The 27,747-nt window shown below is 39.2% G+C and overlaps 1 pseudogene; it reads right to left on the bottom strand.

Annotated features, from left to right (window-relative positions):
* LOC118594552 overlaps window positions 1-27,747 on the bottom strand; it is a 154,587-nt pseudogene that overhangs the window by 116,510 nt on the left and 10,330 nt on the right.

The following is a 27,747-nucleotide window of genomic DNA, read 5'->3' as shown; positions in this document are numbered from 1 at the left end:
TCTGTTCAGTAGTTTCTCTGTGGCCTTAGGGACATTTAAAAAATTTAAATGTAGTGTTTATTATTTTTCTAACATTTGGGAAGTGAATGGACTATGATGTACAGAGGTAAATACCTGGAGTAAGGGAATTGTGATTGGGATGGGTAGTCACTCTTCCTTCTCTCTTTCAGGTCTCTCTTCCCCCTTCTTTTTCTCTTCCTATCTACCTTTTCTCTGTACTGTCATAGTTAAGAGACATTGAAGTCTGAGATGTCATATGCGATAGTGCATATTCATCGTTCATCACCGTAGAATTAGACATTGAACTGTTGAGTCAGAATGTTTTCTGAGCTGTGGAGAAAAGCTGATTGTCTCCAGGCTGACAATTTAAGTTTACTGAGCTCATTTCCTGTCATCTTTCCAAAGGGTACAATCATATGGCTGGTTTTGAACTCTGAATCCTGTTTGTTTCCACTTAAAGACTGTTCAGAAAAAAAATAACATTTGTGTTGGTTGCATAGCACAGAATCAGTAATCAAAGTTTTATATAAGAATCATAAATTGGAAAGCACTATACTTAAATATGTGGTGTTATTATTATTATTATTATTATTATTATTATTATTATTATTATTTCCTATTTTAAAATGAAATATTTTAAATAACCTATGAGGTCAGTAGATTTAATAATTGATTCAGAAATGACCTAAGCTTCTCATTATAATTAAGTTCTTCAGTTAGAAATGTTTATCCAGATGCCAGTCATACTTAATTAAAAGTTGTGCTTTAGAAGCTTTTCTTAGTGTACATTTGTACTTTCACTGGTTTCAGAGAAAAACCAAGGAGTGAATATTATTTTCAAATGTGGATCCATAGGTTTAATTAGATGGGTGCTATCTTTATGTATCTTATTTATCTTTTTTTATGTTTTTTTTTATTATGTGTTTTAATTTTATACATCAGCCATGGGTTCCCTTGTCCTTCCCCCTCCCGCACCCACCCCCACCTTCCCCCCAACCCCTCCCCACAATTCCCATGTCCTCCAGGACCAATACACCCCTGGGGATTCATTTAAACCTGGTGGATTCAGTACAGGCAGGTCCTGTCCCCTCCTTCCAGGCTGAGCATGTGTCCCTTTGTAAGCCCAAGGTTCCAAACAGCCAGCTCATGCACTAAGGACAGGTCCTGGTCCCACAGCCTGGGTGCCTCAAAAACAGATCAAGTTATTCAATTGTCTCACTTATCCAGAGGGCCTGATCTAGCTAGGGACTCCACAGCCATTGGTTCATAATTCATGTGCTTTCTTTCAATTGGCTATTTGTCCCTGTGCTTTTTGCAATCTTGGATTCAACAATTCATGCTCTTGCAGTCCCTCCTCTTTCTCAACCATTGGAGACCTGGAGCTCCACCTGGGCCTGGCTGAGGATCTCTGCATCCACTTCCATCAGTTATTGGATGAGAGTTCCAATACGACTGTTAGGGTGTTTAGTCATCTGATCACCAGACTAAGTCAGATCAGGCTTTCTCTCGACCATTGCCAGCAGTCTACAGAGGATATATCATTGTGGATTTCTGGGGACCTCTCAAGCACTCTGCCTATTCCTGTTCTCATGTGGTCTTCATTTATCATGGTCTGTTATTCCTTGTTCTCCCTTTCTGTTCTTGATCCAGCTAGGATCTCCTGCTCCCCTAACCTTTCTTTCCCTCAAATCTTGCCCTTCATTACTCCCACTGTCATTCAGGTTGTTCATGTAGATCTCATCCATTTCTCTGTCATTGGGTGATCCCTGTGTCTTTCTTAGGGTCCCGTTTTCTAGGTAGCCTCCCTGGAGTTGTGTAGCAGTCTAGTCATCTTTGTTTTACATATAGTATCCTCCTATGAGTGAGTACATACCATGTTTGTCCTTCTGAGCTTGGGTTACCTCACTCAGGATGATTTTTTCTAGATCTATCCATTTGCCTGCAAACCTCATGATGTCATTGTTTTTCTCTGCTGAGTAGTACTCCATGTGTATATGCACCATATTTTCTTTATCCATTCTTCAGTTGAAGGGCATCTAGGTTGTTTACAGGTTCTGGCTATTACAAACAATGCTGATATGAACATAGCTGAGCAAATGCCCTTGTAGTGTGATTGAGCATTCATTGGGTATATGCCCAAGAGTGCTATAGCTGAGTCTTGGGGGAGATGGATTCCCAATTTTCTAAGGAAGCGCCATATTGATTTCCAAAGTGGCTGTACATGCTTGCATTCCCACCAGCAGTGGAGGAGAGTTCCCCTTGCTCCACATCCTCTCCAGCATAAGCTGTCTTCTGTGTTTTTGATCTTAGCCATTCTGACAGGTTCATCAGTCAAAGAAAATACTAAAACCAACAAAGTCATGACCCAAAATGTCCAAGAAATATGGGACACCATGCAAAGACCAAACCTAAAAATAATAGGGATAGAGGAAGGAGAAGAATACCAACTCAAAGGCACAGAAAATATATTTAACAAGATCATAGAAGAAAACTTTCCCAACTTAAAGAAGGAAATGCCTATGAAGATACAAGAAGGCTATAGAACACCAAACAGACTAGACCCCGCAAAAAAGTCCCCTCACCACATAATAATTAAACATTTAAACGTACAGAATAAAGAAAGAACATTAAGGGCAGCAAAGGAAAAATGCCAAGTGACTTATAAAGGCAAACCCATCAGAATAACACCCGATTTCTCAATGGAGACTTTGAAAGCCAGAAGGACCTGGAGAGATATAATGCAGACACTAAGAGACCATGGATGCCAGCCTAGACTAATATACCCAGAAAAACTTTCAATCATCATAGATGGAGTGAACAAGACCTTCCAAGACAAAACCAGATTTAAACAATACTTATCCACAAACCCAGCCCTACAGAAAGCACTAGAAGGAAAATTCCAACCTAAGGAAGGCAGATATACCCATGAAAACACAGGCAATAGATAACACCACAGCAGTAAACCCCAAAGAAGAGAAGTACACACACACTACCACCAAAAAATAAAAATAACAACAGGAACGAACCATCACTGGTCATTAATATCCCTTAATATTAATGGACTTAATTCACCTATAAAAAGACACAGACTAACAGAATGGATACGAAAACAGGACCCATCTTTCTGCTGCATACAAGAGACACACCTCAAATTCAAAGACAGATACCTCCTAAGAATAACAGGCTGGGAAAAGACTTTCCAATCAAATGGTCTTAAGAAGCAAGCTGGTGTAGCCATCCTAATATCCAGCAAAATAGACTTCAAACTAAAATCAATCAAAAGAGATGATGAAGGACATTACATACTCATCACAGGAAAGATCCACCAAGATGAAATCTCAATTCTGAACATTTATGCCCCGAAACACAAGGGCACCCACATAGGTAAAAGAAGCATTACTAAAGCTTAAATCACATATAAAACCCCACACATTAATAGTGGGAGACTTCAACCCCCCACTTTCACCTCTGGACAGATTGGCCAAATTGAAACTTAACAGAGACATAATGGACTTAACTGATGTTATGGCTCAAATGGACTTAATCGATATCTACAGAACATTCCACTCAAACAAAAAAGAATATACCTTCTTCTCAGCACCCCATGGAACCTTCTCTAAAATCGACCACATACTTGGCCACAAAGCAAATCTCAACAGATACAAAACAATTGGAATAACCTCCTGTGTTTTATTTATCTTATAAAAATAAAATTTATAATTTGTTTTGTATGTTTAATATACATTACATGGGGAAGCCAGGAAAGTATAAATGGGCCACTGAGGGTAGATTCCTAGAGGTAGAAGAGATAATAAAGTACAGTTGAAATGAAGGTAGAGAGAGAAAATACTACAGATAACAAAATTTAAGCATGGAGTGATGTGAATTATAGACAACCACATTGTGGACAGAAGGCTTAATCAATATGACATGGCTATGAAAAGCTATTTATATTTTATAAAAGGCTTTGGTTTCCCCAGTAATGCAAAATAATAAAAGACAAACTACTGTTGATTCAGATCAGAATGCACATGTACTGTGGATGAGTGTGGTGGTTTGAAAGAAAATGGCCCCCAAAGGGAGTGGCTTGTTGGAGGAAGTGTGTCACTGTGGAAGTGGGATTTGCGGTCTCATATATGCTCAAGATATTGCCCAGTGTCTCAGACTGCTTCCTGTTCCCTCCAAGATGTAGGATTCTTAGCTACTTCTCCAGTACCATGTCTGCCTGCGTGCCACCATGTCCTGCCATGATGACAATGGACTGAATCACTGAACTGTAATCAAGCCACCCTAATTAAATGTTTTCCTTTATATGAGAAAAAAAAAAGAAAAGCTATATGGAAACCTGTTGTCTTCCAACTCAAGAAAAAAAATGAGTTAGAGAAAATATTGGAACTCATAAAAAGAGAGAAGAGAAACAGGTGGCGTTCAAGGTTTAAGTGGGGATAGAAGACTGGAGAGGAGAGGATGGTGTGAGTTAGCCAAGATTAAGAATACTTGAAGATGCCCTATTGAAATCTACTGGTTGGTAAGTTAATTATATATATATGAATGTCAATATCCTGCATAAGTGGACAATGCTGTTCCCAGAAAACATGGATAAATGAAAACCTCAGAATTTCAATGCCAAGTACTAGACACCTCCCTACAAGTTATTGGTCATGGAGGCCCTGAGACACAAAACAATACAGGCTATTGCCATTTTTCTGGTTTGTCCACCATAAATTGGTGGTAAGATCCTGTTGATGATTTTGGATATAGAACAGAGAAATCAGCCTTGAACTGAACAGAAAACTCTCTCCTTACTGACTAGATCGCTTAATGTCAGAAGGTGATCTGAAGGCTTTTGGTACAGAAAAACATCAACAGCCATATCAAGCACTGGACCCTGAATGATAGAACACTGAGATAATTGGAGGATGTAGCCACTAGTACAATAGTGGCTTGCTATTACTGGGGTAACTAATCACTTTCTGATTGGACTGATGTGAGTCCTGCTCCACAGGAGGGATTTAATGCCCTGTACTGTAAAGCCTGTCAGCAGTCTATCACTGGGGAGATGATAGTCTCTAGGAGTAACTTGTTTTTGCTATTTTGCTTAATGGTCATATTATCAAACTGTATTCCCCATATTTATGTTTATTCTCTGAATTGGTTAATTTTATGTTACCATGATTAAAAATTTATAGATGACCAAGGTGGCACAGATAAAGAATTTACTTGAGGTTTATGGATCCTGGGGTATAAGAGCCCAATCGCCATCAAAACAAAAAAAAACATGGCAACAGACAGACAGGTATGACACTGGAATTAAAGCTCACATGTTGAACCACAAGCAAGAAGAAGTGAAAACACCGAGAATGGAGGGATTCTTTTAACTGTCAAATCCCACCAGTGACATACCTTCTCCAATGAGTAAATTCTCTCCAAAGAGGGCAACCAACTAGAGATCAAGTATTCAAATGCCAGAGACCTATGGGAGTCATGTCATTCAAACAACCACATACTCACAGATTTTTATGGCTCTCAGCCTTGGTCAGAGTAGAGTTATGCAGTGGGTAGTAGTTAATACAGAGACCCATAACTGGTCAGAGTGCCAAAGCATAAATAACTTTGAGTGATCAGATGTGAATGGATCGTCTATACCAACCTGCCACAATCCAAGGCTCAGGGAACTTCACAGAAGAGCACAGAAAGAATGCAAAGTTGGTAAATGTGGAGAAAAGCTGTGAAATGCAGAACATGCATCTGAATGTGACATGGCTATTGTAGACATCTATTCAGTTGTGGTTACCTGCACAAGATCAAGCCAGTTAAATTTCCTGCATAGATGGGGAGGGTATCCTGAGACTCTCCATACTGGAAGAGCTATTGGCAGCTGATGTTGGCTGAAGAAGGGAGAGTCATTCTCGTTTGAGGACACAGCTAGTGGAAGGATGTTCAGTGCCCCAGTGGATAGCCACACACACTTGTATATAAGGACAGCACTAATTGAGTTTAAGGGTTATTTATAACAATATTTTAAAGAGAGGACAGGAAGTAGAGAAAGATGTGTTGTAGGGGATGATGTGGTAGGGGACTCTAAGAAGAGCTTGGAGGGTAGTCATAGGTGGTTATGATATATACACTTTATAAATATATGAAATATATAAAATATTTGAGAGGTGGAAATGACATGAATAGATTTTTTTTTAAAGGAGAAACTAAGAATCCAAAGCTAAACAGGTATGGAATGAGTGGGTGGATCTTCGAGGTGTTGACGAAGGGGTGACTATGATCAAAATATAATGTATGGCATTCTCCAAGAATTAATAAAGATTTTTAAATGAAAAAATGAATTCATATCACAGTAAATAAGTGAAAAATCTCACATTGTTTCATTTTTCATAAATTTTAGCAAAAACACTATATATTTTCCATAGACTTAAAAAGTTTTATTGGAATTAATACAATATTTTACTTAATGTAACTATTTGAAAACAAATTATTGTATTCGTTTATTTAAAAATATTTTTACATACAGGTTTTATAGATATTTTTATTATATGTAAGTGAGATACTCTCTAAACACATCACATTCTGTTATTAATAGCTTATCAAATTTTACACATTTACTTCACCACTCATACCTCTGTTCTAGACAATATGCTAATTAATTAAAGATTCATGTGAAGAGAGAAAAAATAGTGTTGTGCATGCTATTATCTTATATTCACCTGGGACTTATTTGTATATTAGCAGCTCATTCTGGAAATAGTTTTATGTTTTTCCCTCCTTTTTTTTTTTTTTTTTAGTTCCTAATTTGTGTTTATACTGACATTCTCCTGTTCTTAGTTCAAGGTTATTGGTTTAAACATTGGGTTACTGAAGTACCACAAGGCTAAGCTACCAGCACCAGGGCATACCCCCAGTGTCTGGTTGACTGGGTTAGGTCAATGAGACCCCTTCCTGACTCTGCCTTCAGTCTTGCAGAAGTCAATTGATTAGTGTGATTCTCTCTCCCTGGTGTTCTAACGTCATTCTTTTGTGTCTGGTACATGCTTTTATATTTTTTCTTTTCTTGGAAGACCTTTTGATAAGTTTTTGTGAACTCTGAACTCTGATCACAGATGAAAGTCAGTATTTACACTAGTAGTCCTTGAAAACAAGCTTTATTGTTTTCTTAGGATCCAGAAGACTGTTTAAGGGCTCTGGTTCTTGACCTGCATGTGTAGTGGAGTGACGTGCTGCAAAGAACTTTGTGGTTCCAAATACACTTAGCTGCTCCTGCTGCTCAGGACCCTCCTGCTCCCTCTAACCCTTAATCTCAGCTTTGCTTGTCTCTTCAGCCTCTTCTGGAAAATACTTCTGTGACTCGAGTCTTTCTGATGGTTTCCTCAAATTCTTGTTAGTTCTTACTCAGCTTCCTGCTTATGACATTAAAGGCATCCAGGCTCCCCTACCCTATCTAGATTATAGGATGCCACTAGAGAGCTTTGGAATAAAGCAATTGAGGCATTTGATGCCGTGGAAGAAACTATTTTCTCTTTCTACTTCTTATAAATATCTGTTTTTGACCTACTGGACAAGCTACAGACTCTGCCTATCACCACCAACCTTTAAACATTCTGGCTCTAGCTCTTCTTTCCACACCATCTTCATGACACTCCTCCAGTTTATCCCTCACTCCATCTACATGAAACTTGTCAGATCCCATGCTTATGACATTCTTGTGAATGCCATAATAAAGTACCAAAAATTTAGTGACTTCAAATAACAGTAATCTGTTTCTTCACATTCTTGGAGGCCACACATCCAAAATCAGTATCATTGGAATGAAATCGGAGTGTTAAAAGAACTGCACTTCCTCTGAATATAGTATTCTTAATGTCTCTTTTGGCTGTTGATGGCTGCTATCATCCTTTGGCCTGAAGCCTCATCAAACCTATATCTCCATCAGTGGCCACATTTCCTCTCTTCTGTCTATGTCAAATCTCTCTCTGATTCTCTGATAAGGACATTTGTGATTCCATTTAGGACTCATCTGGATAATCTAGAACAATACAGTTACTTCAAATTCTTGAACTTAATCATATCTGTAAAATATTTTCCTTCTAAGATAACATAGGTTGAAATAATAAGAGGTGGTCATATCTTTAGAAGGCCATATTTTGTGTTATACTAATATGTTCCTCAATTGCATATTATTCCAAATTTTACCAACTGAGGAAGAATTATATATTTCACATAGGTTCTGTGTGACAAGCATGAGCCTTTTGCTTGGCTGAATCTCCTGGTTCAGGCTCTCACAAGGCCATGAGATTTTATTTAGAAGATACTGTTATTTCCTCACTCATGTGGTGCCCCGGCCAGCAGGGTTTCAACGGGGGCAACCCACCTGTGGGAGCGAATGAAAGAACAGGGGACACAAGAGACTGACAGCAAGACAGTATTCTGATCAAGCCACCAAACTTTACTTTCCTCCACATGGCTTATATAGCATAAGAGGGAAAGGGGCAGGAAAGAGGGAAGGGGAAGGAACATGGAAGGTGTGCAGAACATGGGAGACGTGCAGGTCATGCAACTGCAAGAAGTCTGCTAAGGTCAGGGGCCATTTGTTCTGTTGCTAGGCTACCTGACCATGGAATGCTCTTATCTTTGGGGGCCTCTGGTTAGTAAACAGGTATTACTGCTCTGGAGGAGGGCAGTGGGCTTATAACTTGTTCTCTGGCTTAGCTAGTACTTTCCATGGTTCAAGTTTGGTTCCTGAAATCTTGGTCCCTAACATCTCCCCCTTCTATACATACAGTAAAACAAAATGTTTCGCCGTGATGGGGGAGGGGTGACAGAGGCTCCATCCCTGATAAAAGTTCAGTTCCACTGTTAGTCGGTCAGTTCATGTAGGCGTCCCCACATTTCCTGAAGGAAGCAGGAATGATGTAGTTTTTTACAGGGGGTGGGTTTTAATCCAGGAGGGAAGAGTATAGGGTCTGCATAACCACCATGCAATAGAGCATGTCATCCAAGGCACCCAGGATGATGGAGCACTTTAGTCTCCCTGCCTTCTGCAGTCCTGGCTGCACCCTCAATCCCCTAAGCAGTGGGTTACAGCTCCCAGGCACAGGTGCATCCTCCCCTGGGCAGAGGGGTCTGTGCTGACACAGAGTCTGTATCTGGTTCATCAAGACCACGTTCATGGAGGTCTAGGCGATGGTAATGAACCTGAATTTGTTTTGCCTGAAGTTTGGCCAGCTGACCGTGAACAAATTGAGTTAGTGGAGACAAAGCCCAAGGGCCAAATGTCAAGACAAGAATGAGGCCAACCAAGGGTCCCAGGAGGGTGGTTAGCCAGGGAGATGTAGACAACCAATTTTGGAAACCAGCCTAGCTCTTGATCCCTTTCTTTTTTGCGCTTCTCTAAGCCTTCACAGACCTTAGCCATGCTATCTCTCGATACTCCTGTGTGATCAGTATAGAAGCAGCACTCTTCCTTAAGAGTGGCACAGAGGCCTCCTTGCTGTAAAAAGAGGAGGTCTAGCCCTCAGCGGTTTTGGAGGACCACCTCTGAAAGGGAGGTGAGGGAGGATTCAAGGGCGGAAATGCCTCGCTCGAGCTGCGCTATATCTTCATCTATGGAAATTCTAAGCTCTGAATAATGTTGATTAGATAAGACCAGGGAAGCTATGCCCGTACTGGCCCCTGCAGCCCCCACCCCCAGGAGGACAGCTAAAGTGACTGCAGTCACAGGCTCTCTTTTCGAGCGATGGGTGGGTGCGAGGGCAGCTGTCTCTGCCAGAGTATTCTCTTCCCATCTTCTGGAGAATTGATCTGGAGAATAATAGGTTAGCCTAGGGATAAGCTAAACCAATATGCAAAATAAGGGAGCAGAGGGATTATTTAAATGAAGAGAAATGCATGGTGTTAGGCCATCAGTACAGGCCCACCAAGTATCATTGGCAGGGAGAAGATGTCCAGATTTAAGGGAAGTACTTAGGTTGTCTGTGACATTGCAAAGTGGTTGATAAACAGGGGGAATGATAGCACCTTGGGTGACAAGGCAGCGGCCTGAGCCCATAACTTGGGAGAGTGTAAGGTGAGATGTGGGTGGCTGTTGCCAGCGACAATCATGTGGGTCAGTGGTTAGGGAGAAATCTAAATCAACAGCCACTCCTTCATAAAATGGTGAGGCAGAATGATAGCAAAGCCAGCAGGAGTCAACCAAATCAGGCTTGGAGGTATTGAGTACCTGGTAGGTTTTTGTGATAAGGGTGGTAATCATATTTTTGGTAGTTGGTGGGGGAGGTGGGAACGTGGGAGAAAAACCCAAGGATGTCTGAGATATATTGGTTGTAAAAAAATCATTGTTGCTGAGAAGAGAGTTGGGACCGATGGCAACAGCATTAGGGGAATTAACAGGCTGTTTTAAAAGTTTGATGATAAAGGTGACGCCTGTATCTCTTCCTTCCTGATATAGACGAACACCCCAAGTGAGGCCCGTCTCCCAGGCCGAATGAGCCTTCCCAGCCTCGGTGAAGGTAACTTTTAGGGGGTGGCACCAGGAGGAACAATCAGGGGTGCCATGATAAGTATTACTATGTCCAATGGAATAATTGCTGGTAACAGTAATAAAATCCCAAGAAGAAGAGGGGTGCCAATAGGTACTGCCCATAGTTTCACATGCCCAGGACTTGCAAAAAAGCTCTCCTGTTCCCCCACATTTGTGAAGAAACTTGCGAGGCTGATGATGACCAGGGCAGACATAAACACAGAGGGTGGCGGGTTCAGCATAGTCACTTCACCACAGACCAGACGCTGTGGCCACCACTGCCGACGCTGCCATGCTGTTTTAACAGAGCGCTCAGGCTGGCTCGGCTCTTTCCACTCAGGCAAAGGAGCTGCAGAGAGGCACCTCCCACTCTCATTCCTCTGCCCTCCCAGCTCTCTCCGCCCTCTGCTCTGCCTTTCACTGCGCACACACACACACACACACACACACACACACACACACACACACACACCAGACACATGCCGCACGACTCACACCCTGCCAGAGCCGCTGGCTGCCTTCTCTTTTTGCAGCATTTTTCATTAATTGTCCCTTCTTGGGAAAACCAGTTACAACAGTCCTCTAAGTGACTAAAGAATTTTATGAAGTCATTTTTTTTATGAACCCTTATCCCTTGTGTCTAGAGGGCATTTTTAACGCCCTTTAGGAACAAGTCCTGAGAAGTTCCCTGTCCCAGGGTGAAGTCTATAGCTCAGACTCACCTCATCCTTCCTGCTTGCCTCAGGATCACCAGGACGCCAAGTCGGGTGGTCTCGATGGGCGATCACTTCAAATCTCCACCAGACGTCTGGACTTTCCTGGAGAAGGACCTTCAACTCCCTACGAGGCGAGGGTTGAACCGCACTTTGGGCACCAGATGCCCCGACCAGCAGGGTTTCAAAGGGGGCGACCCACCTGTGGGAGAGAATGAAAGAACAGGGGACACAAGAGACTGACAGCAAGACAGTATTCTGATCAAGTCGCCAAACTTTATTTTCCTCCACATGGCTTATATAGCATAAGAGGGGAAGGGGCAGGAACGAGGGAAGGGGAAGGGACATGGAAGGTGTGCAGAACGTGGGAGACGTGCAGGTCATGCAACTGCAAGAAGTCTGCTAAGGTGACTGGTCAGGGGCCATTTGTTCTGTTGCTAGGCTACCTGACCATGGAATGCTCTTATCTTTGGGGGCCTCTGGTTAATAAACAGGTATTACTGCTCAGGGGGAGGGCAGTGGGCTTATGACTTGTTCTCTGGCTTAGCTAGTACTTTCCATGGTTCAAGTTTGGTTCCTGAAATCTTGGTCCCTAACAATGTGGTTGTTTTGGTGTGTAGTTTTTCATGAGCTGTTGGATCGAGGCCTCAGTTCCTTGTGGATTGTTGGCAGGAAGCCTCTTTCAGCTCACTGCTTCATTAACTACTTAGTTGAACAGCTTATGTTATAACAGTTTGCTTTGTCAACAAGTAAAGGGACAAAACAGTGCCCACAGGTAGGTGCCAACATGGCAGATAGCGATTGGTCAACTTTGTCCATTGCTTTACTATGTTGTATTTGTAGTTACTGTGCTTTCCCAACACTCATGAGCAGAGGACTGCACAGAGGCTGGGAACCTAGCATCTGACTCACCAGGGCCCTGCAGGAATGGGCACACTGCAACACAGCCTTATATGCCTTTGCATGGCTGTCTGCCTTAGTATCTATTGCCTCCTGATGTTAGTAAAGCCATCTGGCTACAGGACTCTTTAGAGATTTGTACCATCATCTGGGGGGTGTCTTTCCAGGAAAGACTTTATCTCAACATGTTTTGGAATCCTATAGCACATTTTTTTTTTTAAATACCTTTGCTTCATCTAGAACTGTTCATCCATGAAACTGGGGTTCTTTGAGGTCAGGGACTTTGGCATATTCCTTGTGCCTTCTCAGGGACTCTTGGTCACAGTGTCCCGGGAAAACACGCAGGAAATGTTTCTTTGAATTTAGCTCTTTTCACAACTGTATATCTTTTTTCTTTACTTGATTGAAGGGTGATCACTCATCCATGCATTCATAGTTTGCCTTATAGAATATGACTGAATCTTATTTATTATACTCTAGCCACATTTAACTAACTTTATTGTACAAATAAATCCCTTGGTTATTTTATTAAAATGCAAATTCTCATTGTCCAGGGCTGGATCAAACTGATGATTCTGAGCCTTGACCATATTTGAAGTTGGTATGCAGCGCTGGTCATCTGAGAACCATATCGCAAAAAGTAAAATTGTGAATGGGGAGGAGGAATGAGTGTTAAAAGTTCTATACAGAGAGATTTGTGTTCAAAACAAAAGGATTTCCCCCCCCAAAAAAAAAGGAGACATGTATAAATAGAAGATTTATCTGAATGCATTTATGAATTAATGAGTTTATTGTCCTTCCATCAGATTTGGGCTAGAAATCCAATTATTGGGGACCATGTACAGGGGATAAAGGTGACAACTGAAACAAATTAGAATTTATCCAATATAATCTATGGAAAGTAATAGTTTTGGTAAGGTCATAAACAGCCAGGAAATCCTGAAGCCTTAAGTTCAATTTTTATACATTTTTATATATTAAACTTCTGTATAAGGTTAATTTTTTTACAATATTCAGTTGCTTAAGATGTACATATACAGACAATACACACACATGTGCATTCATTGTACTATAAAAGTTTCTTAGAGAGTCAGTGGGGATCTAATTAGAGATCTAATCTAGTGAGAGATCTAGTTAGAGAATGGTGGTCGAGTTGTAAAACAAAAATCCTTAATATTTCCAGTTTAGTACATAGGGTTTACTTACATTCTCAAATCCTTGATATCACTACAGTGAAAACTCATGAATCACAGTGTTCAACTACGAAGTACCTCAGCATCTTTCTACAGAAGCAGATGCACAATTGTGTGTTGATGTGCATGGGCCTTCTTTCCTTCTGTGATTTGTTTTTATTATATCGACAAATTTAAGAGACAACAACGGTGGGGATAACAGTTGGAATCAGAGACATGGTTGAGATTTCTTAGTGTCTGCAAGAACTGTGTGTTTTAGGTCACGTTTCTTAGTTCCTTTAGGCATCAGTTTCTATTTGAGTGGGTTTGTCATACTTCATGTGTTGGCTGACTTTTTCCATAATATTTTTGTGGTCTGTACATTCTCTATGGCAACTACTCAACAATGCCATAGACAATGTATACATAAACAAGCAAGGGTGACTTTGCTGAATGAATTTTCTTTACATATAAATACTGGATTATTATAAATTCATATGAATTATAAATACTGGATTATGTGTGCCATGCTTTGTTAAACCCTCTTCTACTGTCTCTATACACCTGTCAAACTGAGAAACTTCATGGTTTAAAATTAAGTAAGATCTGGTAGCTTGTAACTGAACTATTAATAGATAATTCTGAGCTGAAATACATTTTCTTTTGAACAAGAAACAGTGTAGTAACTCAGAGTGGCCTTTTCTTCAAAAGATTTTCAGGCACCAGGGTCAGACAGCCCCAGAGTTATTTTTGTTATGCACATCTTTGGAAGGTCCTGAAATGTGTCGCAAGTTACTTCTCTGTCTACAGTGAGGTCAATGTGTCTCCTCGGAGAGAATCATTAGCATGTCCAGGTTCCCACTGAAGCCTTTCTGAGATTGTTCACTTGTCAGTACAGCTGAGAAGTCACAATGGAACAATGAAGCCTGTTGTTGGGACTGTAAATAATGGAGTGGTTGCAGTAGAGCTGCCCCTTTGGGCCCCGTACTGACTGCTATTCAATTGTAAATATCTCCTTCCTGCTGATGCACTGGAGGGCAGATACATGTTGCCATATATTATGCTAAATATTCCCCAGAATCCAACTGCAGGGAGAGGGGACAAGGCAAGCAGCAAAAGCAACCTATTAACTTGCTGTGCATCTGTTTCTATTTCCTCATAACTCAAGGCGCGGAGACAGCCTGCTCCTTCCTTTTGAAACACATGGATATTTTTATAGGTATATATGTGTATATGAATGTATGTATGTGCATATGAATGTATTGCTCTTTGATCTATTAGCCATGCCTTTCTGAAGATGAAAGATCGACTTTTACAAAGTATTCCCCACTACCACCACCACTCACACAGTTGGCTTTTTTTTCCCCCACTTTCATTTGGTCTTGTTTTCTTTCAGCTCATTTGAGTCTTCCTCTCTAGAAGCTACTAAATAGCCAGGGAGACATTTCAGAGTCATACATTAATTAATATTTCCATGTGCTCTGTGCTGCTGTCACCGAGACCCAGGCTTAGGTTCCTGATTATTATTGTTATTGTTGTTGTATTAACTAGTTTCCTAAATTTGATCCTTTTATTTGTCAGTTTCATAGACTGATTCTTGACTTGTTCCTACTCTTGATTTTTTTGAGGTTCTGGACTCTGAGCTATGGCATAGGTCTCTGGATCCTGTCCACTTTTGCCTTCCTCGCTGACCTTGATTGTCAGGCTTATGGCATGCCTAACAGACTTTGGGAACTTTCCCTTCATGGTTATCAAATGGGGGAAATGGTTGTTCAAAAAATACAATTTACAGAGTTTGAGTTTCAAGGTAACTTTAACATTTCAAAACCTAACCTTTCCCTATTTAAGATGAAAGGTGTGAGGCCCAGATTTGTATCCCGGATGGTCAGAGCTATCCAAATGCTACCCAGATGTAAGTTTCCTCTAGCTCCTCACTGTATTTCTTCCTAACTGTATACTCAGAAAAAGGAATATGTTTCCTCCCAGACTCTCAGACCTTAAGTTTTGCAATGAATGATTTCAGAGTGTTGAGGTTTGGGGGCATTTGTTAACATTACAACTTTCTTATGTAACATGATTCCTGGGAAGATGGGAATAAACATCTACTTATAGGTAAGAAACCAAAGACTGAAAAAGTAATAATGTCTCCTGCAGGACTGGCCTGAAGCTAAGGGTCTAAACATGCCTAAAAGCCCAGATTTTCTCATCCTGAGAGCGGCAGTAGTTTGGCTGCTCCCCAGCTTTGCTCAGGCACCAACAGACCCCAGGCCCTAGTGCATGCAGCGATTGATAAGCACTTGAGTCTCCAAGGCTACAAGGACTGGTTGCTATTTATTTGACTGCTGAAACATCCTGGGCTGGATTTCTTTTGTTTTCTGTGTGATCTTATAAGGTTCCTTGTTGTATATAATTTTACTACGTTAAAGTTAAAACCTTATTTTAGTTAGACAAAAACAGGGAAATTTGGAATATTCCTTTACACTATGTGAATATATATCCCCGGGATTGGTTTAATAAAGAAGCTTGCTGGCCATTAGCTGAACAGGATAAAATTAGGTGTGATTGCTAAACTGAGAATGTTGGAAGGAAGAAGGGAGGAGCTGGAGAGTCGCCAGCAGACACAGAGAGAAGCAAGATTGGCATGTTGTACTGAGAAAAGGTACCAAGCCATATGGCAAAGCATAGATAAGAAAGATAGGTTGATTTAAATGTAAGAGTTAGCTAATAATAAGCATGAGCTATTGGCCAAGCATTTATAACTAATGTAAGTCTCTATGTGAGTACTGGTGGCCAGGAAAGAAACATCTGCCTACAGTTCCTTCCTCTGGCCCCTGCTGATCCTGACTATGCAAATAAAACATCCTTAATGTTCATTCTACAATCAATAACATATGATCACATGGGTCCAACCAGCCATTCTTCCTGGGTTATAACTACCTGTCCCTCATCCTAATAAATGAGCTATCCTATGGCACAGTCTCCCAGGTATTCTGTCTTGTCATACTCACCACCTCTCAGAATCCTCCTTCAGCCCTACCACGCTTGGCCCTGCCACCCCCACCCCTATTGGGCTAGTGCACAATAGTCTGACCATACTTGGACAAAGTTGACATGAATCTGGAAGTCATCAAAGACCAACTTAGGGATCTAATGACTTAATTGGAGTTACCTATAGGAATATATGTGAGAGGTTACTTACATGAGCAGGGAAGACCCGAAAACAGTTGCAAAGCTGAAAAATATCTGCTGTGGGATGTTCTGTATGTTAAATGTGTTGCTCTAATTGGTTAATAAATAAAACACTGATTGGCCAGTTGCCAGGCAGGAAGTATAGGGATAAGGAGAGAGTAGAATTCTGGGAAGTGGACCTGGAAGCTATGAGCCATGTGGCAACTTATAGATTAATAGAAATGGGTTGATTTAAGATATTAGAACAGTTAGCAAGAAGCTGGAGCCATTAGGCCAAACAGTTAAAATAATATAAGAGTCTGTGTGTTTATTTTATAAGTGGGCTGTGGGACTACCAGAGCTTGGCAGGAGCTGGAGAGAAACTCTCCAGCTACAGATATCTCTACACAAATTGCCAGCAGTTTAACAAGTCAGAAAGTATCTTCTCCTAAGTAATCTGTACTATTCTCATGACCATGGGAAAGGAAGGAGACTTGTGAATCTAATGAGTTTCAGAGACCACCTGAAATTTGTGAGTTGTTTCCTGAGTCTCCAGGAGGCTCTCTCTAACACTTGTAGATCCTTAACAAGCTTCCCTCCAAAATGGAATGTTTCAATAACAGTTCCCTCCACTGTTCATCAATACAAGTATGTTTGCTTGGTAGACTTCAAAATGTCTTAGTATTATAGAGGTGTCAATTTGTCAGTACAGTAATGAGAAATCATTTTATAATTACAGGGGATACATCTATGTCACAGCTCCTGTATCTATGGCTCAAGGAACATCAAGAAAGAGTAGATAGAAAGATTATATAAGCCAGAATACTAGGATGTCTGCTGTGAAATAGTGTCTCTTAGAAAACCAGACTGGAATGCTGGTAATATCAATGGACATGTTAACATTGAAGAAAGATCATTTCTTAGGGTACCACACCTAGAAAAAGAATTACAGGCAACTAATGACTGCTGGGAGAAGAAAAATTCATCTCTCTCAGGGATGAATCCCCTTATTAGTGTTTTAAAGCAGAGTGGTCAGCATTGAAACCACACACACACACACACACACACACACACACACACACACACACACATATATATACACCCTGTGCATATATGTGTATATACACATGTATACACAAATACACACACATATATAACATGATAATAATCAAAGAAAAAGAGGCTACCAACTGGAGAGTCGGGGGATCAGGGAAAACATCAAGTAAGAGTAGCTGGGAGGGGCTAGAAGGAAGAAAGGGATGGGGGAAAGGAATGTAGTTCTATTTTAATTTACAACACTTGAAAGACATTCAAATTGGAGCACAATAGTGGATATATATTTGATGAAAAGCATTAAAAGTTGTCAACTTTTGTCCTTGAAGGATTTGCATTGTCTTTTTTATCAATAAGGCCTATCCCGAAGATACATTGGTCAGGCAAAGAGTGATTTAGAATCACCCAGGCTCAGGTTTCTTACAGATGTCCTTAATTCACATTTACCTGTGCATGACATACTTTTGTATCATTTTACACGGAAGGGAGCTTGAGCTTTGTCCCCATTGTAGCCTGTATTCTGCCTCATGCCCTCTCTCTTCAGCTTCTATTCCCCCACTTCCTTCTTCCCTCTTAGACAAAAGGCGTAGAAGTTAGACTACAATTACAAGTCTCTTTTGATGTTAATGCAATTGTCTAAGCTTTTGGATAAATGAGACATTGCTTTTGGGGGCCTAGGTCAACTGTATAAATGTACACTCAGTTAAACATTATGTCCTGAAGTTTTCTTCTCATATATTTATTTTTGGTATTTTCTCACCCAAACTCAAGTTATGCAGAAAGCAAATGAATAAACTTACCCCACCTTCCCTCACAGTTACCACAGATTATTCTATCTGGGGAATGGACTTGCAGTGAGGACAATAGATGGTGAGTCTCTATTCTTGCATTCCAATCATATCTCTGTAAATGGATTATCTGCATGAGTTTGGTTAAGTTATTTTACCTCTTTAGGGCTCCTTTACACATTTGGAATTTCTGGTGGAATATTTTGGCTGCAAAGAACAGAAAAATGGACCAGGAGTATCCTTATTAAATAGAAAGTTATTTTCTCCTGCAATGAATCCAACCATCAGCATTCTCTTGGTTCAATAACATTACTACTTATGACTCAGCAAATTTCCTATATTGGTATAATATTCAAGTTGTAGCTCCAGGGTGCATTTAAGCAAGGAAGGAAAACATTAAAATAGCAGTATCTTGTCTATCCATTGCATCAGCCAATAAATATAAAGAAAACCTATCAGAGGAATTCCCTACTGACATCCATTTCATTGACAGAACCTTACTTGGTTCTAATCAGAAGTGAATCTCTGAATTAGGAGGAAGAATTCATTATGAAGTATCAGTTTAATATGTGTGGGAACTCTAGGTTGTATGCATGTCCTACCCCAGATATTCTATGCACAAGCTTGTAACACAAATTCTAATTGGTCTTAATCATAAAAACCCAGAGTCAGATATCAGGGTGAAAGCTGAAAGATCAGAGAAGCAGATCAGCCAGCCACTAGAAAGACTTATTACCTCTAAGAATCCTCAGACTGAAAGGGCTAAACTCCTGTCTCTGTCTCGCCTTACCCCTTCCTCTTTCTGTCAAGCCATATCGCTTCCTGTTTATTCCTCCCAAGTGCTGAGATTAAAGTTGTATGCCTCCACTGCGTGGCCTCTACTGGCTAGCTCCACACTCTGATCTCCAGGCAAGTTTTATTTGTTAGAGCACAAACAAAATATAACCATATTTCTCCCTTTGTTGTCTAAAATTGGAAAAAAAGGTTATAGCTAATATAAGAAAAACTTTATACAATAAATATAATAAATATATTATATATATTATATATATATATGTATATATAGGCAATAATCACATGAACAATGTCTACTCCATTAACAATTGATAAATTCAGAGAAAATGCTCCATTATCTATCCTGTTTTGGTGAGTCCAAAGGGTTGTACCTAATTCACTTTCCTTCTAACTTGCATTACCATACTATCTTTTAATGTCTCAACCTTACATACTTTACACATCTTTACTGAATTTCTTTTCTGAATATGGTAACAAAGCAAACTGTAACTATAACTATAAAGTCTTCAGTTGTATCAGGGACCCGAGAAGGAAATAATAATACCTGAGCAAGCAGAAAGTGCAAGCATGCAACTTCCAAAAAATGGGAGAAGTGACAGATATAGCTGGCTGCCTGGACAGTCACCCAAGCTTCCTCTGAAATACTGGGGCATCCATCTTTGGCATCTGACAAACTTTTCTGTGAAGCAGTATATTAGAAGGACTGCCTGCTTTGTCTTGACAAAGTTCAGCAGTTACTTTTTTGTGTGTCCTGCTTGTTCTGTTTGGGCAGAATGCTGTCAGCAGTTGAGGCAAGGGCAGTTTCTTACCCAGTTGCAAACTTTTACCACAAAGAAAGTAAACTTCATGTGGAATTTTTTTAATGCTCATCATCTTCTCTGAAGTAGATTCGTGCGGCCAGAAGCAGACATGTCTCATTGTCATAAAAAAAAAGAACCTATGTTATTAAAACATCATATTCTATAGATCTCTGTAGTGTTTGAAGATTATCTATCTAAAATATATTTCTATTTGAACTAGAAAACATATATAACATGACAAATTTAGTTATAGTAAGTGACTAACTACTGCATTTCTTTGTTATCCTTAGTAGTTTTTAATAATAACTTTCAAGGACTAGCAATTTGCATTACATTGCTAAATGAGGTATATAGGTACAATAGCTTGAACAAGATTAGAAATGTACATACAATATGTTTTTCTCAACTGATCTTGTTTCCTCAGACTGAAAGCCTTTGAGTCTTCATCCAAATTGATCTCAGGTGAACTGCTGCTAAAAGCCTAAAAGCTTAAAAAAGACTCTAATTCCTGGTCCTCACGCCTTAGATACCTTTCTGCTTCCTGCTATCACTTCCTGGGATTAAAGGCATGTCTCACTATGTATGCCTGGCTGTTTCCAGTGTGGCTTTGAACTCACAGAGATCCAAATGGATCTCTGCCTCCAGAATGCTAGGATTAAATGTATGTGTGCTACCATTTTCTGGCCTCTATGTCTATCTAGTGGCTGTTCTGTTCTATGACCACAGATAAGTTTATTAGGGTTCACAATATATTGGGGGACACAATATCACCACATTGTAGAGCTCCAGTCTTGCCTGCAAAACATTTTAGGCCCTAATTCTACTTATCATGATCAGAAAATTATAATTTTACTGAAAGTGAATTAAAAGGAAGTAGGAAGGAGAGGAATTCCTCACAGCTAAATGGTTGGGAATGGGCAGTAAGGAATCAGAATTATGAAGTCATAAAGGAAGACAGTCAATTCATCCATATGTGGAAGTTGTATTATCACAAAGCCATAGACTCAGTAAAGCAAAATGCCTATAAGGGCAAATGCACCTCTTTGCAGGAATCTGAAGCAAGTATCTGTGGACCAATGTTCTGTATAGGAAGAAAGTTTAACCCATTCAAGGTACTCCCTTTGAGGTGAGATATTTTTATAAAGGAAGTTGGTTCATACTATGTTCTTTTTTTTCCCTTTTTGTTGTGTGTTTAAAATTATCACAAAGGATTCCCACGCTCTACAAGACAACAAAGGACTGAGAACATATGTTTGTGATTTCCTCCAAGAAAGGTAATAGAGGATAATGTCCACTGTACAGTACTCATTCCTTCCCAGTCTACATTTGCTTAATAGTTGATGAATTCCTGGATGTCTGAGGTTCTCTTCTGGTTTCAAAATAGTTGATAATATTAATTTAGAATGTATGGGTTTGCTCAAAATCCATCACACTTTGCCTTACTTAATATATACTATATGGATAACTAATGTTTCCTGGTTTTAGACATAGAACTGTGGTAGGTAAAGAAATGATAAATTAAGTATTTCAGGAATTATTAATGTGATTAACAAAGTTGTTTAATTTTTATATCTTTTAAGCTTATAACAGAATTGCATCTTTTGGGTTATTTGTGATTGGTTAGGATAATGTCACTAGTTTTCTTGTAAACAAATCACAAACTTAAGTGATAAGTATTTATCTCCATGCTAATAAAGCCTAGTTATTTATTGTCTGTGTAGTCAGAGTTTTCCTGCCTAGCCCACAGTCAGGACAAATCTCTCTTACCCACCAGTCCCGCAGCTGCTTAGACCCAACCAAGTAAACACAGAGAGACATATATTGTTTACAAACTGTATGGCCACGGCAGGCTTCTTGTTATCTAGTTCTTCTATCTTAAATTATCCCATTTCTGTTAATCTATAAATTACCATGTGGCTCATGGCTTACCGGTATCTTAACATCTTCTTATGGTGTCAGCTGGCAGCGTCTCTTTGCCTCAGCCTTCCACTTCCCAGAATTATCATCTCTCCTTGTCCCACCTGTACTTCCTGCCTGGCTACTGGCCAATCAGTGTTTTATTTATCAACCAATCAGAGCAACACATTTAACATACAGAACACCCCACAGCATGTGTGTGTGTATAAGACTTTTTATAGCTCTCCCCCTGCTCCCACCCTCACACAAACAACTAAGGATGTTTAATGTGGGCTCTGCTCCATTAGTCTGTGAAAGACAGAACCAAGGGAAAATTCTGAGAATAGAAGTGAGAAACACACCTTAATTATGAAGCCATGTTGGCTTAAGGGACTTTTGTAAACACACCAAAATTTCCCAAACTTACAAAGCCTTTATCTTACATCTTTCACATCAGACCATAAAGAGAAAGTAAAACTGTCAATATCATAACAGAAATTTTTCTAAAACACAGAAGCACAGATTTACCCAGTAGAAAACTAGGCTGGATTCTGTCTTCTGTCTCTGGTCAGTTATTTGAGCTATGGCTAATTACTTGTCTCTCCAATTATCCACCACCAGCTCATGTAAGGAAGCCAGGATAACAGCATGTCTTTCCTTTTATTTATTCACTTTTCAAGATAATTAATTGGTTGTCTAACATCTTTGGAAGGTGGCCAGTTACATTGAGTCTGAGTTTACTTTGATTCTTATGCTTATTAAGTTCAAATCATCCATGTAGAAATCTCTTCATACTGGTTCCTAGTTAACATGGATGCTACCGTAGTGGTCTACAAATATGTGCTCTGTTGCTAAAATATTTCAGACCCCAAAGAGAAATCATTCCTTCATAAACCCTCTTGGGAAATGGATAATACAATGAAAGACTGGACTTACAGTACACATTTCTTCAGTTCCTTTTTTTTTTTCCTAAACTTTCATCAACAGAATCGGGGAAATCTGCATATATGATATAGAGTGAGTTCAGACTGATACATTGATTTTACAGTTTTTTGCTACAAATGTCTCACTTAACCTCAGTGCCACTCTTAGAAATAATTCCCATGGATTTGGAAACTCTTGGAATTGGAGGCACTGGCTGCCTGTATACCCAACTTTATAAAGGCAATGTGTATAGTTACCAAACCTGAATGATAAGGACAACAGCTTACTTTGGAACCAAGTATAGATTTGCTTATGGCCAGTATAATACAAACATCTTTTTCCCGCCATAGGAAAGAACAGTGCATCAGCTAAAAGCAAAGGGGTATTTCTAAATAGATGTTACTGAAAGAATTTGCTGAGTGAGTATGAAATTCAGAGGTCAGGTCAGCAGCAAGCTAGGGACATCAGAATGGAGTTGATTTTATAAGCATGAAGCAGAACATCTTCTCTAATTTCTGCTTTTAAGGCCTTCAACAAATTATTTTCATGCTTGTTAGCAAGAATATTCTCATTTATTAAAGATTGAATGATTATTTCAACAATGTCTACAACATAGCTTTATCACAATTGAGATTAATGTTTGGTGATATTGCCTGGTATTATAAAACCTAATCAAGATGACACAGAAATGTACTGATAACAAGTGTTTTAGTTTGCAGCCTAATATAAAACGTTCAGCATTGCTAAACTCAAGGTTGCTTGGCTCCGATGGGTACTTCCTGTGTGTGGGGATCCAAACTAAGTTCCTCTGCCACCTCCTGGGTCTAGTAGAACAGGACAAGTGACACAAACACAAAGGTCATGCTGCTGTTGTAGGTCATGACTAATTCGTTCCTTCCTCTGGCCTAAAATGTTAGCAGATCTCCCAGACTCCATGTAGCTGTCTTCACCTGTTGTTAGCTTAGTAGCAGAATAATCTCTTGGACCTTCCACAGTTCTGCAGCAGTGTTTTTTTCTCTTACCATGAATGCTGTTCCTCAGCAACAGAGTATACAACAAATAGACTTAGAATGTCACAATTAATCATTTGCTGTATTCCACTTTACCCATGCTACAGTCTCACAGTACACATGCTGATGGTATTATCACTAATCATTGTCACTGAAAACACTTCTTGCTTGCTTGTCCTTATCCCTGTTTTGTACATTTTACTCTTTGTTAAGCTTATTGTTTTCTGAAGCTGGTACTATGTTTACATTATCAAATCACTTGATCACTATATTATCTCTTTCAATTCTCAGTTTTAATTCTATAAATAGCTGTAAATGTAATACTTTCCATGCATCCTTCCCTTTATACAGTTCCAGTACTTTTGACTGCCTCTGAAGATTTTTGGGAGCATAAGGCAGTGTTTTATGACTCTATGCATGCTGGTAATAGTGTGTGTGTTATTCTAGAGAAAAGTTATATTTGTTTTAGAAATCTGTCTCTTGCCTTTTTTTCTTGTGTATCCAGACTATCACTCAATATTCTTTCAACATTATTGTCAGAATACCTGGTGATAAGCCAACTTTCTCTTCCTTATAAGTCAGAATTTTTACCTAACTGACCAAAACATTTTTCTTCCTAAATGTCCAGGAATTTTCATTAGGATACATCTTGATGATAGTTGGTAGCTCTGGGGGATAATGCTCATTCAATGTTTTAAATATTATTTCTTCTATTCAATTACTTTGAATTAAAATTTTTAGTAATACTATCTACTTGCTTTATTTTCTTCTTAAGATCCTACAATTTTAATATTATATCTTATAGATGATCTTTAATAATAATCCATTACTTCAAGATGGAGAGATGGCTCAGCATTAAAAACACTCATGCTGCTCTCTCAGAAGTTGTAAGTTTGGTTCCCCACACTCACACCAAGTGTATAAAAAGTTTCTGTAACTCCCACCAGGGATTTAACACCCTCTTCTGGTCTTGATGTCTTGATGGGCACCATATTCACATACACACACACACACACACACACATACACACACACACACACACAGAGAGAGAGAGAGAGAGAGAGAGAGAGAGAGAGAGAGAGAGAGAGAGAGAGAGATATGGATGCATGGGTAAAATTAAAAAAATCTAAATATTTGTCCATTTCTTTTAAACTATTATCTCAAGGCCAGTTACCACTTCTTATATTGTTGGCATTACATAAGAGTATCTAATAAATGACATATTTAATGAGAAAAATCAATAGATGGATTTATTCTGGAAACATGATGGTTATATTATGCATGGTCTTTGAACTTCTGAATCTTCAGAGAAAAACAGAACATAGAGATGAAGTTTTAAACCTTCTTACAGCAATTTCAAGACAGCTGGGATGGAGTTTTCCTATGAATTGACTATGAGGAGAAAGCCTTGATAGAATAGTCCTGCAGCTTACTGTCAGCTGTGGAGGAGAAAACAGAAAAACTGACTATTTGGTGTGTTAGGATTATTAGCAGAACTTCAAAATAGGAGGACACTTCAATCAGCAATATAGTAAAGAAACTGAAAAACTTTGATGGTGGGGACTATGGGATTATAAGGAGGGACATGAGAGGAACGGAGGAAGCTGGAGCAGCCTTGCCACTATGTACAAAACAATGACTTATGTCACCCCTAGGAGAAACTGTTGTGACAGGAATCCAGACCAAGAGGCTTGGGCAATGCTTAGGAAGGAATGAGAATGTCTAAACCAAAGTACATTTAGGGAGCATAGGTTAATCAGCAAAGCTCAGTATCACAGTTTTTACTTTGTTTTTATATTAAACAAAGAGAAGCTCATCCATGGAGAAAAGCTATCTATTTGAATGTGCAGCATGAATCTTAAAGAGTCTTATTAATGAAAACAAACCTGGGGCAGGTATTGGGGTGAATGCTGGAACATCAGAGAAGTAGAACAAGCCACAGCTTCCTCACCTCACCAGTTCCTCAGCTGATCCTGTTTCCTCAGACTGGAAGCCTCTGAGTCCTTTTCCAAATGAATCTCAGCTGAACTGTGCTGTTCAAAGCCTAAAAGCTTAACCAGACAAATGCTTAACCAGACAAATGCTTCTAGTTTCTGGTCTTCATGCCTTATATATCTTTCTACTTTCTGCCATCACTTCCTGGGATTAATGGTGTGTGTCACCATGCCTGGCTGTTTCCAATGTGGCCTTGAATTTACAGAGATCCAGAGGGATTGCTGCCTCTAGAATGCTAGGATTAAAGGTGTGAGTGCCACCATTTTCTGGCCTCTATGTCTGTTTAGCGGCTGTTTCATTCTCTGACCCCAGATAAATTTATTAGGGTGCACAATATTTTGGGGATCATAATACCACCACATGAATGCAATTCAAAAATCTCATAAAACTAATATTAATCATTGGTAAAGTTGGAAGGTCAAATTCCATGCAAAGTTACCATGAAAACAAGAGAGAGAGATTAAAAAGAATATAAGTGGAATGACATTCTGATATATAAAGAATATTATAATATGCCTAAAGAAGGAAGGATTAGTCAAAATGATTGAAAAATCCTTGTAAAATTAGCTAAAATTAAATGAAAAAGTGTAAAAATAATAAGCCACAGAATAAAAAAGAGGACTCAAAATGTGATATGAACTCAAGAATTAAAAGTAAAATACATCACAGAGGGTAAAAGTAAAATAAAAGGAGCACCAAAGAATAAAAACAATAAGTAACACCTTAGGAGATGCCCAAGGAAAAAGAAATGCCTACCAAATAAGTAAAGAAATGGGACATCTCATCTCAAAGAATTAGTAACTGTGATTGAATGTAAAGTAGTGTTTGGAGAGTAAAAGCTTTGAATTCTGGGATATTTTCCTTTATATTTTAAATTTTAATTTATTCTTAAAGATAATATTTTGCACATTCCATAAGCATATGACTCAATGAATTCTTACACAGCAAAAACCAACCAAACAAACAAACAAACAAAACAAAACAAAACAAAAAACCCCAAACGAAACAAAAACCATGGAGCTCACAACCACATTATAGAGCAGAATGTTGTATGATCCTTCAGCTCTCCTGTACCTCTCCTTTTCTATATCCTGTAGGAAGAGCCACTCAAATAGAAGTTAGCTTCATTTGCTTTTATTCTTTGAATTAAAAAAAAAATGGACACAATCAGTTTATTTTACATATGAATGCCAGCAAATATGAAAGTGTATGCTGGGTACTTGGGAGGTCAGAAGAGGGCATTGGGTCTCCTGGGAACTGTAGTTATGAATGGTTGTAAACTATCCTCTGTGGGTGCTCAGAATCAAACTATGTTCCACTACAAGAGTAACTAGCACTCCTAACCACTGAGCCATCTGTTATTCTTTACATGATCATTACTTCATTCTTTACATGAACACTCCTTACTCTTATCATTGTTAGTCTTGGGAGTTATAGATTGAGCACTCCCAGTCTACATATTGTTCGCTGTATAAATAAACCACCATTTTTTTTTAATGCTGAAGTGCAGAATTATTAGGTATGCAGACTGGTATGTGTTTTTTAACCAACTAACATGCACATTTGTGTGAAACATATATCTGACTAGGAGTGCAATTGCTAAGCTGAAGATTTTCATATTCATATTCAATCAATATTTGTAAATCGTTTTGAAGCAGACTTTATTGCCACTTGGATTTTCCTCCAGGGACTCGACATATCTGAACTGAGTTGAGAAAGTCAGGACCAAAAGTATCTTAGGAAAGTTATTTAGGAAAGTCTGTGTAGGATAGTAAAGTGAAGATTAGCTTGACTGCTATAGACAAGAATAAGATAATGGGATATATTAACTGCCATAGGGAGGAGAGATGACTCTGAGTCACTGCAAACTGATCAAGTCTGTTCACCCTGTGTGAGAAAGAAAAAAAATGTAATGACAATTTGCTTACACATTGGAGTAGAGGAGGAAGGCAGTTTGGATTGGCTCTGCCTCTGCAGAAAGACCACAGGGCAGCTCTACCTGTATTTC

Source organism: Onychomys torridus, chromosome 13, assembly GCF_903995425.1.
Source record: "Onychomys torridus chromosome 13, mOncTor1.1, whole genome shotgun sequence".
NCBI classification, from domain to species: domain Eukaryota; kingdom Metazoa; phylum Chordata; class Mammalia; order Rodentia; family Cricetidae; genus Onychomys; species Onychomys torridus.
The sequence above is the reverse complement of the archived record's forward strand: the minus strand, read 5'-3'. Positions and strand labels throughout refer to the sequence as shown.